This window comes from Antechinus flavipes, chromosome 3, assembly GCF_016432865.1.
Source record: "Antechinus flavipes isolate AdamAnt ecotype Samford, QLD, Australia chromosome 3, AdamAnt_v2, whole genome shotgun sequence".
In the NCBI taxonomy this organism is placed as follows: Eukaryota; Metazoa; Chordata; class Mammalia; order Dasyuromorphia; family Dasyuridae; genus Antechinus; species Antechinus flavipes.
Genome location: NC_067400.1, coordinates 190322950 through 190337313, shown reverse-complemented (window position 1 = coordinate 190337313; position 14364 = coordinate 190322950). Strand labels below are relative to the sequence as shown.

The 14364-nt window shown below is 31.6% G+C and overlaps 1 protein-coding gene and 1 long non-coding RNA gene across 3 annotated transcripts in view; one reads left to right on the top strand and one right to left on the bottom strand.

Moving 5' to 3' along the window:
- The window catches only part of CADM2 (cell adhesion molecule 2), a 1468479-nt gene that overhangs the window by 934791 nt on the left and 519324 nt on the right, over positions 1 to 14364 (bottom strand). The gene's annotated exons all lie outside the window — the stretch shown is intronic.
- Positions 242 to 12522, top strand: LOC127553561 (uncharacterized). Its single transcript, XR_007951773.1, has 3 exons — positions 242 to 430; positions 5777 to 5999; positions 12166 to 12522. It is a non-coding gene; the product is annotated as an uncharacterized LOC127553561 (long non-coding RNA).

Genomic DNA, 14364 nt, shown 5'->3' with positions numbered 1-14364 from the left:
CCCAAATACTTTTCTTGAATATACTTCTCTGAATTCTTATAGTCAGCTGAACTAAGTTCTTATAGTCAGCTAAATTACAGGAAGTTAAATTTTCAACATTTACCCAGATTCTGTCTCATCATAATGTTTTAATAATTTTCACCTCCCTTTGCAATATAACAGTTTAAGAGAACTTACAAGATTGTCCAGAGAGGAGAGATTTTAGGAATTATCTTGCCCAAATCTTTCATTTTAATGATAAGTAAAATGAAGACAGAGGAGATTACTTTTTTTTCTATTTCCTTCCCCTCATTTTTGCTGGGGGCTCTTGTTTCTCTATCACTTGTTATTTAGCACTCTTGACTTGTTATGTCTAACTGGATATTGCTATTACTAGACTTCAGGGCAAGTGTACAGCTAATTAGAAGTGAACAAAAACCCAAGTACCCAGGTAAGTAAAATCTTTGAACTCTGCTAATTTTCCTATCACTGGCTCTTCTATTAACTTCTAGAATCTAATCACCATAGCAACCCACTCCCAGCAAACTCAGTGGCCTGACTCTGAGAGAAAAAAAAAAAAAGTCTTTTTTCCCAGGGTACCTGTGCCTACTATTCTTGTCCCTGAATCCTCAGACTATCCTCTGTTCCATATGCTCTGATTAAGTAGATAAAGAACAAGACCTGGAACCAAAGTTGAGTTCAAATACAGCTTTAGATACTTATCGGTTGTATGATTGTACAATTTACTCAACTGTAAAAGGAGGATAATAAAAGCACATTACTCCTAGAGTTATTATGAGGATAAAATGAGAGATTTACAAAAGACTTAACAAATTGTATTTGTTAACCTTCAGCTATGATTACTAATTGCTTTTGCCTTGGGGTATAAGAAATACAAGTTAGAATTCTGATCCCAGAGATTTTTTTTTAAACTTTGCTGTTCTTCACTATGTTCTAAATGGCTCAAGTTGTTAAAAGTACGAACTCTCCATATATATTGCTTAAAATTCACTTTTTTTATTAAAGTGAACAAATATAATAGCTTAGTGTTCAGTAATTCCAAAAATTCTAATGCTGAGGTTTTTTTTACTTTTACATCAACGGTATGGGGAAAAAGAGAAAGCAGTGCAGCAGAAATTAGATTTTAATTGATACACCATATACAAATGTAAGCTCCAAATGAACAAAAAACACAGTTATAAAAGAGCAAATTAAAGAACAAAGAAGAAATTACCTTTTAGATGTATGAATAGTGAGAGAATTACTGACCAAACAAGATTAGAGAAGATGGGTGAAGATATTTATAATTTTGACTTCACAAAAGTTTTTCAAGTTTTTGCAGAAACAAAAGCAATGTAATAAGGATTAAAAGGAAAACAGTCAACCTGGTAAAAATTTTTATAGCTAGTTTCTTTGATAAATTTAATAGAATAACAATGTGCAAATGAAACAATGAAAAGCATGGTTTCAGAAAAACTTAAGAAAATTTTTGTGAACTGATATAGAGTAAAGTGAGCAGAACCAGCCCAATTTATATAAGAACACTGCAGGCCAAAAAACAAAAACAAAAGAGCAAAAACACCTAAAAAGATTTAAGAACTTTGATTGATTCAATGGCGATTCATGATTTCATTATTGATGGTGAAGAATGTTACCTACCTCCTGAAAAATTGATTCAATATTCAGAAGAAGACATATATTTAAACATGGTTAAAGTGGAAATTTATTTGGCTTTTCTATGCATATTTTTATAAGGATTTTCCAATTTTTTTTTCCTTTCTTTCCTCTCCTCCCCCTTGGGGTCCAGATACAAAGGAAAGAAAAGAAAGTCCTACTAACTGGAAAAAAAAACTGAATTTGTTGTTTCTTTAAATAAATTGTTTGGGATCCTGGGAAGTTAATGACTTGTCCATAAGAATAGAACCAGTATTTTTCAAATATAAGATTTGAATCTAAATAATCTTAACTATAAAACTGCCCCCTTTATATTATATGCTACTGTAATATTACATAAAGGTAAATTTGTGTCCTCTGTGTATATCTTTTCTTGTAATTCCATCTCACATCAAAAGGAATGCTTTCAACCTTATATTCATTCTATTTTGAATACAATTATCACATTATCTGAAATTATGGGCACATGATTCTGAAGTACAAATGGATTTAAATAATTTACTGTAGAGATTTCCAGGAAATTCTCTTGACAAATTTTTGATTTAACAATTACCTTCACTAACCTTCCCAATATAATCTATTAATCTTTATAAACTCCCTCTACTTATAAATTTATTTAGCAAGAACTACATCTCTGTAGATCAATCTGGGGTCATCTACAACATTACCAACCATTGCCATTTTCTGGCATACTTACACACACACACATATATTGCTATTGAGGCACACTTTGATTCAAATCCTATCTCAGACATTTCCTACCTATGTAAAGTCACAACCTCCCTAAGCTTCAAATTCTTTACCTGCAAAATGAGTAGTTTAGTCAAAATGACACTTGAGATCCTTCTACCTCTGGATCTATGATCCTAAATTTCACTAGAAATGCTAGTTGACTGACACACTAATCTAAAAGCAAGAAATTAAGCCTACAGCAAAAGAAAGTAGGAAAGAAAAGTAAAGCAAAATGGGGGGGAAAGGAGGGAATGGGCATTAGTCTAGAAGAGCTGTCTTTTGCAATGGAGAAATTTCTCCAGAGTGAATGACTGTTCTACCTGATTTGTCCTTGACCAAAAGAATGTGTCTAAATCATGTAGATTGTAACATTGAATCTACTTTTACTTCCCATCTCTTACCCTAAGGGTACTGCTTCCTCAAAGAGATTTCTCCTGAATCCTCAGAAATGGTTTCGGCTCCCTTAGAGGGAATAGTCTAAAGGAGTACTCAGAGCTCTTTTTATAAGCACAGATTACTATGACAAACTAACCAAAAAATGCAACAAGAAGAGGCAGAGATTAATCTATTTCTTTTACAATTGCTGCCTTTTAGGCCTGGGGAAATATGCTCATTTGCATGGTTGAAATATAACATACTGGCTTTCTAGACCCTTCCACCCTTCTCAGTCAAGCCTAACATCTATGAATCACTGGCAAGTGTAATGAGGCTCTAAAAGAACACTTCCTGGTAGAGAGATTGTGCCAAGTCCCCTGAGTCCCTGGAGCTAATGATTTATACTCATTTGAGTTTACATTATCCTGCTGTCATATTATACAATACTCTATGAATAACCAACTGGCAGCCTACAAACATGATTTTTCCTTGAGATTCTAGGATTGTTTTTTTCTTTGTTTTCTTTGTTTGTTCTGCTTTTCTTTGTATTCCTGGCACATAGTGATTGCCAGTATTTAATAAATACTTGCTGACTCTCTTACTGACCTATATTAGCCAAATTGTTACCCAACCTCTATCAGTATCTTTTTCTCATGAGAATTTAATTTTTCATTGAAAATCAGCCCTTCTATTTTGATTCTGAAATACTTTGATTATATTGTTAGTCATTTTAACTTATTTTAATTTCTCTCTCTCTCTCTCTCTCTCTCACCACCCCCCCTCCCTTTCTCCCTCTCTCTTTCTCACCCTGTCTCTGTCTCTCCACTTCCATTCTCTTCATTACTCCATTTGAAGTTTCTTGGTAAAAATGCTGGAAATCTGTCAGTTTTTTCAATTTATTTTACAGATGAGGAACTGAGGCAAGCAGGGCTAAGTGCTTGCCTAGATGTTACATAGGTAGTCAGTGTTTAAGGCCTGACTTAACCCCACCAAGATGAATCTTTCTGAGAACATTTCTTCAGAATGGAATTTTTGTTTTGATAATAATAAAGGTTTGATCACTTCCCAAAGATTAATGCCTAGATTTATTAAAATATCTATTAATTTTTATTGACTATATGATTTATTTCTTTTTATTGAATCACCCACTCTATAGTAGCCTATAAAATAATTTTGAAAACATTTTCACATCTACATAAAATCTATTTTCACTATCATACCTTTAAGTGGTCTCCAACAAGTTGCCAGGAGAAAAATAGATATGCTCATGTGAAATTGTACTACTGATTAGAAGTACACTAGGAAAATTTTTTGTAAATGGACAAAAGGCTGGATTCAGTGAAATTTGAGTATGCTATCATCAAATTATGCAGAGTAAAGTGAGAAAAACCAAAAGAATAATTTATACAATTTACAAACTGTTAAAAGAAACAATTCTGAAAGACCTAAAAACACTGCTTAATCAATGGTCAAATATAATCACAGGGAACTAAGAATGTTTCCCACCACCTAAAAACAAAAAGTTGGCAGGTTTAATATTCACAATGAGACATCCATTTTTAAAATTATCCTATTAAGGAATTTGTTTTGTTTGACTATATTTTCACAAGGCTTTTTTTTTTTTCCTCTTTTAAATTAAAAAGTGGAAGGGAGAGAAAATAAATATAAACTTTCTAAGTATCATCACAGATCACTGAGTATTTTCCAATAGGTTTCTTGGTACAACTGTTTGTGGGGCCACTGCCCATTTATTCGGGCCCAGGAGAAGGGTTGTGGTAAAAGCACATAGGGCAGTACATCACAACCTGGTTGCACACTTATTTTGCAGTCTTACACTTTTTCCTCTTAGTTTCTCCCGGTTCACTCCCCCCCCCTCAAAAAAACTCTCAGATTCATGATCCTATTTCCTCACTATTCTTCACACCAAATGCTATATCTCCAAAATCTTAGCATTCTCAATGGCTGTTGCTGACTTACTTTTGCTCCTAGTGTTTTCTTCATGGCTTCTCTGACTTTCTTCAAGTGCCAGATAAAATTATATTTTATAGACAAAGTCTTTTCTGATTCTCCTTAATGCTAATAATTCATCTCTCTTTATTGCCTCCAATTTATGCTGCATAAATATTGCTGGTATATAGCTGCTTCTATATCCCCCAACCCCATCCCATTAAATGCGAAGTCTTTGAGAACAAAGATTTTCTTTTGCCTTTCATTATATGTCCTGCCTTTAGCATAGTGCTTAGCATATAGTAGGTTCTTAATAAAAGTGTTTTGATTAAGTGTTGTAGTAAGTGAAAATGAAAGGGTATCTCTCTCTAGGGAAAGTGTTACTAGAAATTAGGAGTCAAAATTAATATTAAATTTATGAGTTGACCCGAGTCAAAACTATAAAATAGCAGTAATAATATCAGGAAGAAACCCAACAATAATAATTATAGATGCAGTATGCACCATTAGCTACCCCAGGCCCATTTGATACCAGTTTCCCATCAGGCAATTTCCTTGCATTCACCTCAATTTCCCAAGTTTCACTCAGGTAATCTACTCTTGTACTCATTTCTTTCAAGCTTTTCTGCTTTGTCTATCAAATTATTAAAAATTAAAATTTTAGGATTAAGAATATGAATAGCATGATTTGCCAAGCAAGAGAAATTATCTGGAGTTAACCTTGTTAACCCTGAGTTATGAATTTAGCCTCACCAAAGAATGAAAATGATCGTGGCTTTACAAATGCTATGTCAGAATAACAAAATTTTGGAAGATTCTATAAACTAGAAAGATTTCTAGTACATACTGCTAACAAAGCATATCGATTGATTGAGGCTTATCCTGCATATTTGTGGAAAGACAAAGTAATCCATAAAATAGCAAAAAATAAATATGGTTCATTAATCCTATATAACCACCTTTCTATTATAAAAGTATGAATTGTAACAATAGTTTACAGTTCCAGTATTTTTTTTGTTTGCAAAAATCTTGTAAGGTATGGTATAAATTATTAACTCTAACTTAACAGGTTCAACAAACAACTGAGAAGATCACCAGAGCAAATGATTCATACTTATGGTATTCTCACTCTAAAAGAATCAGAAGACATAAATAAATAGTGAGTAAATTGAAGGATGGCTCAGATGTTGTCTTTCATGAAGGAAATAAAAGAGAGAGCAGAGATCAATTTTTATATACTCCCAAGGACTACAAGAAATATTATTGATGGAATATATAATAAAGTCCAAAAGGTAGGATTCCTGTTTATACTGAGATTCCCCAAATGCTTTTTTTAGATGGTAACACATTGCTAATTTATCACATACAACCTATTTATTCCATCAATATTATTCTCAATGAATACTGAAAATGGATAGTGAGCTAGGTCAAAAACTGAATAGGATGCAGAGAGGCTGAATCACATTTAAGAAATTGTGTTGTATTTTGAATGCTCTTAAATTAACAAATATATTCTCTCAATATTCTGCTATTCTATATAACAAATATATTCTCTCAATATTCTATAGAAGCAAGAAGTCTATACTGTGAAAGTAAGAGGCAGAATAATATATTGCCAAAATAATACACTAATGCCTCCTGATATACTTTAAGAGAAAAACTTCCAGAGAACTGATTAAATAATTTATGGGCAGAGGTGGATACAAATAATAGGGTAAAAAGCTGTGGGATCTGTATTTGTTGAGGGAATATCTTCAATAATGAAATTACAAGTAACTACCTCTTTTATTTATGTATCACTAGAGGGTGATAAAGATGTTTTGCTACCTGTTTTTCTGAATTACAATAGTAGTCATCAAAATCATATAATCCCTGGTTTTATAAGGGTGAATTATAATATCAAAACAATATAAGAACAACATGAGATGTTATTAAAACATCTAAAATTTAATTATTTAATAACAATGCAAAATCAAGATAGAAAGCCTTTACAGAAAACATATAATAAAACAATAGATTTTTTTCTTTCAATTTAACTATTTCTAGAACAATTAATTTCATAATCCAATCTTACAGGCCTAAATGATGAAGTCTACCTTCAAAACTCAGCTGTAGAGAGGTTGGTCTAAAAGAATATATGAAAGTATACCTCTAAGACCTCAAGACCCTTTCAGAGGTTCTGACATGTCAAAAAATATTCCTGTAGTAATACTGACATTTTCATTTCAGATGGCATAAGCCAACATAAGCAAGAACTCTTTTGTGGGGCCTTAATAAATTTTAGTAGTGTAAAAAATTCCTAAGGAAAAAAAAAAAATTTTGAGAATTGCTGGTCTAGAAATCCTGCTGACAAAATTTTCTGTCAAGTTCTGAGGGGTTTAACTTTTTTTGTTTACCTTATCATGAACTCCTTTGGCAATTTGGTAAACCCTGTGGATCCCTTCTCAATAATATTTTTAATGCATAAAATAAAAAAAAATTACAAAAAAAGCAATTAAACTGAAATATAGGTACCAAATATATAATAAAAAATGCAAACTAGATCTTGGGCCCAAAGTTAAGTGCCCTTGATCCAGATTGCCTAAAAGCTTTATATTTAAGAAGAACTCTCTAAACATCCTTGTCTTCCATTTGATTAATACATTACTTGTTTCTTTAACAACCATATCTAAAAAAATGCTTTAGCAAAAACTTTAAAACACAGAGTTCAAAGGTACAAAATTCAAACTTGAAAGAGAATGAAAAATTTCACAGGACTATAACTGCTTTCATGACAGTACTCTTCAAATTGTGTCATCTTCAAGACTACCTACTTCATTCCTCTTTAGAGTTAGACTCACATTCTCTTGCAAGATGACCTCATTAACCACCCTTTTCACAAGATAGGATTTGTGCAGAGAAAAACAAAAGGAAGGTTTAGAATGCCTGAGTGAAGCCATTTCAATTACTGTCAAAAAGTGACAAGATAAAATGCCACTTGGAAGCTTTAGAAATAAAACATTGTGCTATGGAGGATATTCAGACATCTTGATTAGTTAGGAAAGGTACTCATGGTTCCACAATAGGTAAAATAATAATTTATAGCAGTTGAGAAAGAAATCTGCATATTGTTTTGCTGTCTTAAAACTATAGTAGCAACAAGTTAAGAAGGCTATTAATAGTGATTTTTAAATATTTTTAAATGTGGCCATATATTTCAAATTTGTATAGACTCTGCAAGACACACCTAATGTTTTTTAGCCAGTCAACAAACATATTAAGTATTTCCTATGTGCCATGCCCCGTGCCTATGGTTGAGAAATAAAGGACAAAAGACAATCCCTATACTCTAAGAGTTCACATGGTGTAAGGGTGGGGGTAGAGAAACATGATATACAAAGAAAGTATAGACAGGATAAGAAAGGAGTTATCTCATAAGGAAATACTAAAATGAAAGACTAGGTAACCTTTCCTGCAGAAGGAAGAACTGGATTTTAAAGAAGCTAGGGAATCCTCAGGAAGCAGAGGTGAGGGAGCAGCAAATTCTAAGAATGGGATACAATTAGTAAAAAAAAAAAAAAAAAAAAAAATCATTAAAGAGGGAGAGAAAGAAGGGGGATGGGCATTGTCTGAAGCTTGATCTCATCAGTTTTGGCTCAAAGAGGGAATAATTTAATCATTTAGTTGGGTACAGAAACATATCTTACCTTATAAAGGTACCTTATAAAGGGAGAGAAAGGAGAAAGAAAAGGGAGGTTGTGGATAGAAGAGAGGGCAGAAATACGGAGAAAGAGGTAAGAGAAGGGAATAGGGGTCATAGAAGATAGGACACATGTAGGTAAGATGTGTTTAAAAAAAAAAAAATACTACTAAGGAGGGAAACAGTAGATAGAACTGAAGTATATACTGGGGAGAAAATAAAATGGAGAGAAATACAGAACTGATAATCATAACTATGAAAGTGAATGTATGAACTCTCCCATAAAATGGAAGTGAATAGAAGAGTGGTTTAAAAATGCAAATCCTATAATATATTGTTTGCAAGAAACACATTTGAAAAAAAAAAGCGATATATACAGACTAAAGTTAAAAGGTTCAAGCACAATTTATTATGAAGCAATGATGGAGCAACCAAATTCCTGGAGAAGATTTTAAGTCAGTTACAAGAAGAAATGGACAGCAATACTATATTACTGGGGGACCTCAACCTTCCCCTCTCAGAATCTAACCACAATATAAATAAGAAGGAAACTAGGGAGGTTAATAGAATATTAGAAAACCTAAATATGATAGATATCTGGAGACAATTGAATAGGGACAAAAAAAAAAAAAAAAGAATATGCCTTTTTCTCAGCAGTACATGGCACCTACATAAAAGTTAACCATGTATTAGGATATAAAAACCTCATCTTCAAAGACAGAAAGGCAGAAATAATAAATGCTTCCTTTTCAGGACACAGTGAAATAAAAATTATATTCAATAAAGGATCAGGGATAGATTAAAATCAATTGGAAATTAAATAATCTAATTCTAAAGAATGAGTGGTCAGGGCCAGCTAGTTGGTACAATGGATAAAGCAGCAACCCTTGAAGTTAGGAAGATCTGAGTTCATATCTGGCCTCAAACACTTAACATTTCCTAGCTGTGTGACTCTGGGCAAGTCACTGAACCTCAATTGCCTCAGAGAAAAAAGTTAAAAAAAAAAAAAAAAAAAAAAAAGAACAAATGAGTTGGTCAAACAAGTCACAGAAACCATTGATAATTTCATCCAAGAGAATGATAATAATGAGACAATATATCAAAACCTATGGGATGCATCCAAAGCAGTTCTTGGGGAAATTTTATATCTCTAAATAGTTATGTGAATAAAATAGAGAAAAGGGAGATCAACACATTGGACATGCAACTAAAAAAGCTAGAAAAAGAACATATTAAAAAGCCCCAATTAAATACCATAGTAGAAATTCTGAAACTCAAAGGAGAGATAATTAAAATTGAAAGTAAGAAAATTATTGAACTAATAAATAAAACTAATAGTTTTATGAAAAAAACCAACAAAATAGATAAGCCTTTGGTTGATTTGAAAAAGGAAAGAAAAAAAAAATAACAAAAAATCACTAGCATTAAACATGAAAAGAGTGAACTTTCCACCAATGAAAATGGAATTAAAGCAATAATTACAAGCTATTTTGCCCAACTGTATGGCAACAAATCCAATAATCAGCAATAGATAGAAAGACAAATTCCATTTAAAATTACTGTAGACAAAATAAAATACCTGCCAAGACAAACCTGAGAACTATATAAACATAATTACAAAACACTTCTCATACAAATAGAGTCAAAACTAAACAATTTGAAAATGATCAATTACTCATGGATAGGCTGAGATAATATAATAAAAAGGACAATTCTGACTAAACTGGTCTACATGCTCAGTGCCATACTGATCAAACTGCCAAAAAAGTTATTTTAGAGAATTAGAAAACATAATAACAAAATTCATCTGGAAGAACAAAAGTTCAAGAATATAAGGGAATTAATGAAAAAAAAAATACAAACAAAACTCTATTATAAAGCAGCAATCATCAAAACCATGTAGTACAGGCTAAGAAATAGAGTGATAGATAAATGGAATAGGTTAGATCGAATAATGGAATAGGTTAGATCTAATTTAGAATGGAATTTAAAATTTAGAATTTAGCTTCTGGGATAAGAACTCAATGTTTCACAAAAATAACTGAGAAAACTGGAAAACAATATGTCAGAAACTCAACATAGACCTACACTTCACACCTCATACCTAAATAAGGTCAAAATGGATACATGATTTGGGCATAAAGAATAATACCATAAAGAAGTTAGGAGAGCAAGGAATAATTTATCTATCAGATCTTTGGAGAAGGGAGTAATTTATGACCCCAGAAGAATTAGAGAACATGATGAAATGTGAAATGGAAAACTTTGATTATATTGAATTAAAAAGGTTTTGTAGAAACAAAACCAATACAAACAAGATTAAAAGGGAAATACAAAACTGGAGAAAATACAGCCAGTGTTTCTGATTAAGTTATCATTTCTAAAATACATAAAGAATTGTGTCAAAGTTATAGGAATACAAGGCATTACCCAATTGGCAAATGGAATAAACAGTATAAACAGACAATTTTCAGATAATGAAATTACAATAATCTATAATCATATGAAAAAATGTTCTAAATCATTATTGATTAGAGAAATGCAAATTAAAACAACTCTGAGGTAACATCTCATACCTGTAAGATTGGCTAAAATGACATGAAATGATCATGATAAATATTGGAGTATATGTGGGAAAACTGGGACACTAATGTTTTGTTGTAGAATTGTGAAATGATCCAACCATTCTGGAGAGCAATTTGGAACTCTGCTCCAAGGCCTATAAAACTGTACATATCCTTGAGTAAAATAGGAAACTGAGGACTTCTCAGAATAATAACCTTGAATAATAACTCAGCTCCAAGACTATTTAATCATTACCTCTAGAAGAAGAGCAAAGACTTGCTCTTCCAGCAGAAAATATTTAAGAAAAAACCCCTTGACGTTTACTCAACTGCTTAGAGAAAAACCTGATTAATTGTTTAATGGCCTGGATATATCCAAGAAGTTTCCAACCTGGCCATCCCTATCTGATTGATTGAGAAAAGCCTGAAATAGACCAAATTCCCTTAGTTACTAGCTCAGTAATTTAGAAACCTTTAACCCCTCTTGCTTAATTGATTATTTACCTTTAAAGCAAAACAGCCTACTTTTTCTCAATAACATTTTTGAAACATTTATTGCTTAACCAAGACCTTGGCACCATAAAAAGCCCACCTGTATTTCAAAGACAAATAAAAAATGGAGATTGAGTTGGCCAGTGATTTTAAGAGGCTTAACAGGAGATGGGTGGGCAAATAGAGTTTCCTTAAATCTTGACTATATAACTATGCTCATTACTTCTGTAAAATTGGCTTTCCCTGCTCCAGACTTTCTGTTGAAGGGAATGCCCACTTCTCATAAGAATTGAAATAAAGCAACTTTTCTGTTTGTATCATGCCTTTGAACAGTCAATTTGAATTAGGATCTTTGCATCCCACACACTGTTTGGTCGAGAAATGCTACTACTGGATTTATAACCCAAAGAAAGCATAAAGGAGGGGAAAGAATACCCATGTACAAAAATATTTATAACTACTCTTTTTGTGTTAGCAAAGAATTGGAAAATAAGCAGATACTTATCAATTTGGGAATGGTAGAATAAGTTGTGATATATGAAGTTAACAGAATATTATTGTTTTATAAAAAATAATAAACAAGCTGATTTTATAAAGGTCTGAAAAGATTTACATGAACTGATGTTGAGCAAAACAAGTAGAACCAGGAATATATTGTACATAATAACAGTAAGAATGTAAAGTGATCAATTGTGAAAGACTTGTTTGTTCTCAATGTTTCAGTGATCAAAGGCCATTTCAACAAACTTTGGATAGATGAAGCCATCTGCATCCAGAAAAAAAAAAAAAAATGGAGATCAACACATGTTATATTCACTTCTTTTTTCTGTTTTTTTTTTCACTCTCATGATTTTCCCCCTTTGTTTTGATTTTTCTCTCCAAATATGATTCACAAAGAAATGTATATTTTAAAAAGTGAACATACATGGATAGCCAGTAAAAAAAAATTAAATAAAAATATTAAACAAAACATTTTTAAGTACTTAGTTTCATTTTTCTCTATCCATTTAAGTGTTGGTCATTTTCTAAATGGTCAACATTATGTCAAAAAAAAACTAGTTCTAGGAGTCTTAAAAGTAATTTTTCTTTAGTAGGTAAAATTACACTGTTTTTATTAGTACAGTTTACAAACTGTACAATTATTACTTAGGCATAGAAATTGGACACAAGTATTGTTTATTAGAAAAGAATATTTTTCTAATCCCATTAAATATAATTTTAAAATAGCAACAAAAACCTCACAAAACAGAATTTAGCATCAAAATCCATTTCTGAAATTGAATACTGTCTTTAAAGTATCTGAGTGATATGATTATGGGTACTATATATGTAAATGGATTCCAGAAGCAAGAAAAAACCATATACTCATTCATTTTCCCCTAGTTATTTAAGAAATGATGAAAGTTTATCAAGGTTTTTTTTTAATTTAAATTTTAATTTATGGAATAAAACATTTTCATAAGAATATAATTTTTTAAATGATCACATGTATTTTTCCCCTTTTTTCCCCTTATTATATTGACATATAAAATCAATCACACATATGTAAATAAACATGGGCTATATTTGTATTCACTTAAATTGGTTGACTTTCCATCTAGAATTTTCTTCCTTGCATCAATATCCACAGTTTAGTACCATTGACAGTAAGTGATAGCATAGTAATTCTATGTAATTTACAGTTCAAGGTAATAAGGATGTCTTTTTTTTCCATCATGGCTAATGAAAAATCAAAGCCACAAGATTTCAGGCTCTATTAAAATATATTTAAAATAAAAATATAATAAGAATTGATCTAAGACAATATTCTTAGTAATAAGAAGTTTAAATTTTTTCTGACCAGACCTATAAATTCTTTACAATCCTGAACCTGGGACACTGAGAGATTAATTTACTGTTCTAAGGGCACATTACCAATATGTATTTGAAGTAAACCTCCAATGCTGTTCATCCTCTCTTTAAGGCCAGCACTCACTCTATCCACTTCATTACACAGCTTTTCATAAATGTTAATTCTATGTTGTTTTGTTTGTTTGTTTTGTTTTGTCCTTTGGAGTGCTGCCCTATCTAATTTAATTGTTCTCAAATGCAAATTTTTGTTTACCCCCTTATTGTACAGAGTTTATAACTTAATCCCAGTTCTTTGTATAATTTCTTTGTTCTTTGAAATTTGTAATAGAATCTGAAGAACATTGCTCAATAAGTCAAGCAACCTGGCCTTTTGCCCTGCCTATTTCTTCTACTAACTACCCATCTATATAGAAAAATCACTTCTATAATCTTTAGTTATGCATTTTGAATGAAAATGTTGAATCAGATCATTTAGAAGTATCACAATATATTGTTATAAAAAAGGAGAAAATTTGTCTTTATTTTAATTCTGTAATTTTTTATTTGATCATATTTGACTCATTTGACTCAAATTTTCTGGACCTTGGTTTTCTAATCTACAAAATAAAGGCCTTGGATTTTACAGTTTCTGTGATCCTTTCCAACTCTAAATCCTAAAATCTCTTCCAGTTCTACAAATCATAATTCCATTTAAAATATTTGTCAAGTATTGGGCTTGATTAGTCATTGGAGTTATGTAGTTACTATAACTTATATGACATGTTTCGTCTTAGTAAGGACTTTTTTGCACAGAAATTCTTTGAAAGGTTTAGGGTAGAAATGTTTATCCTTCCCTTCTCCCCACCCCACCCCAATACCTATGGGTGTGTGTGTGTGTGGGTGTGTATGCATTACATGTAAAATTATGGTCAAATAAATGTGTTTCTCTGCTTTGATTTAAAAATCATTGTACCAATATTAGTAATGTATATGGCTTAATTTATGAAAATGCCCTTGTCAACTTTAAGCATTAAATAGTAAGGGAATGCTTTCTAGACTGTTTTATTTATTTAGAAATATTTAGATAGATAG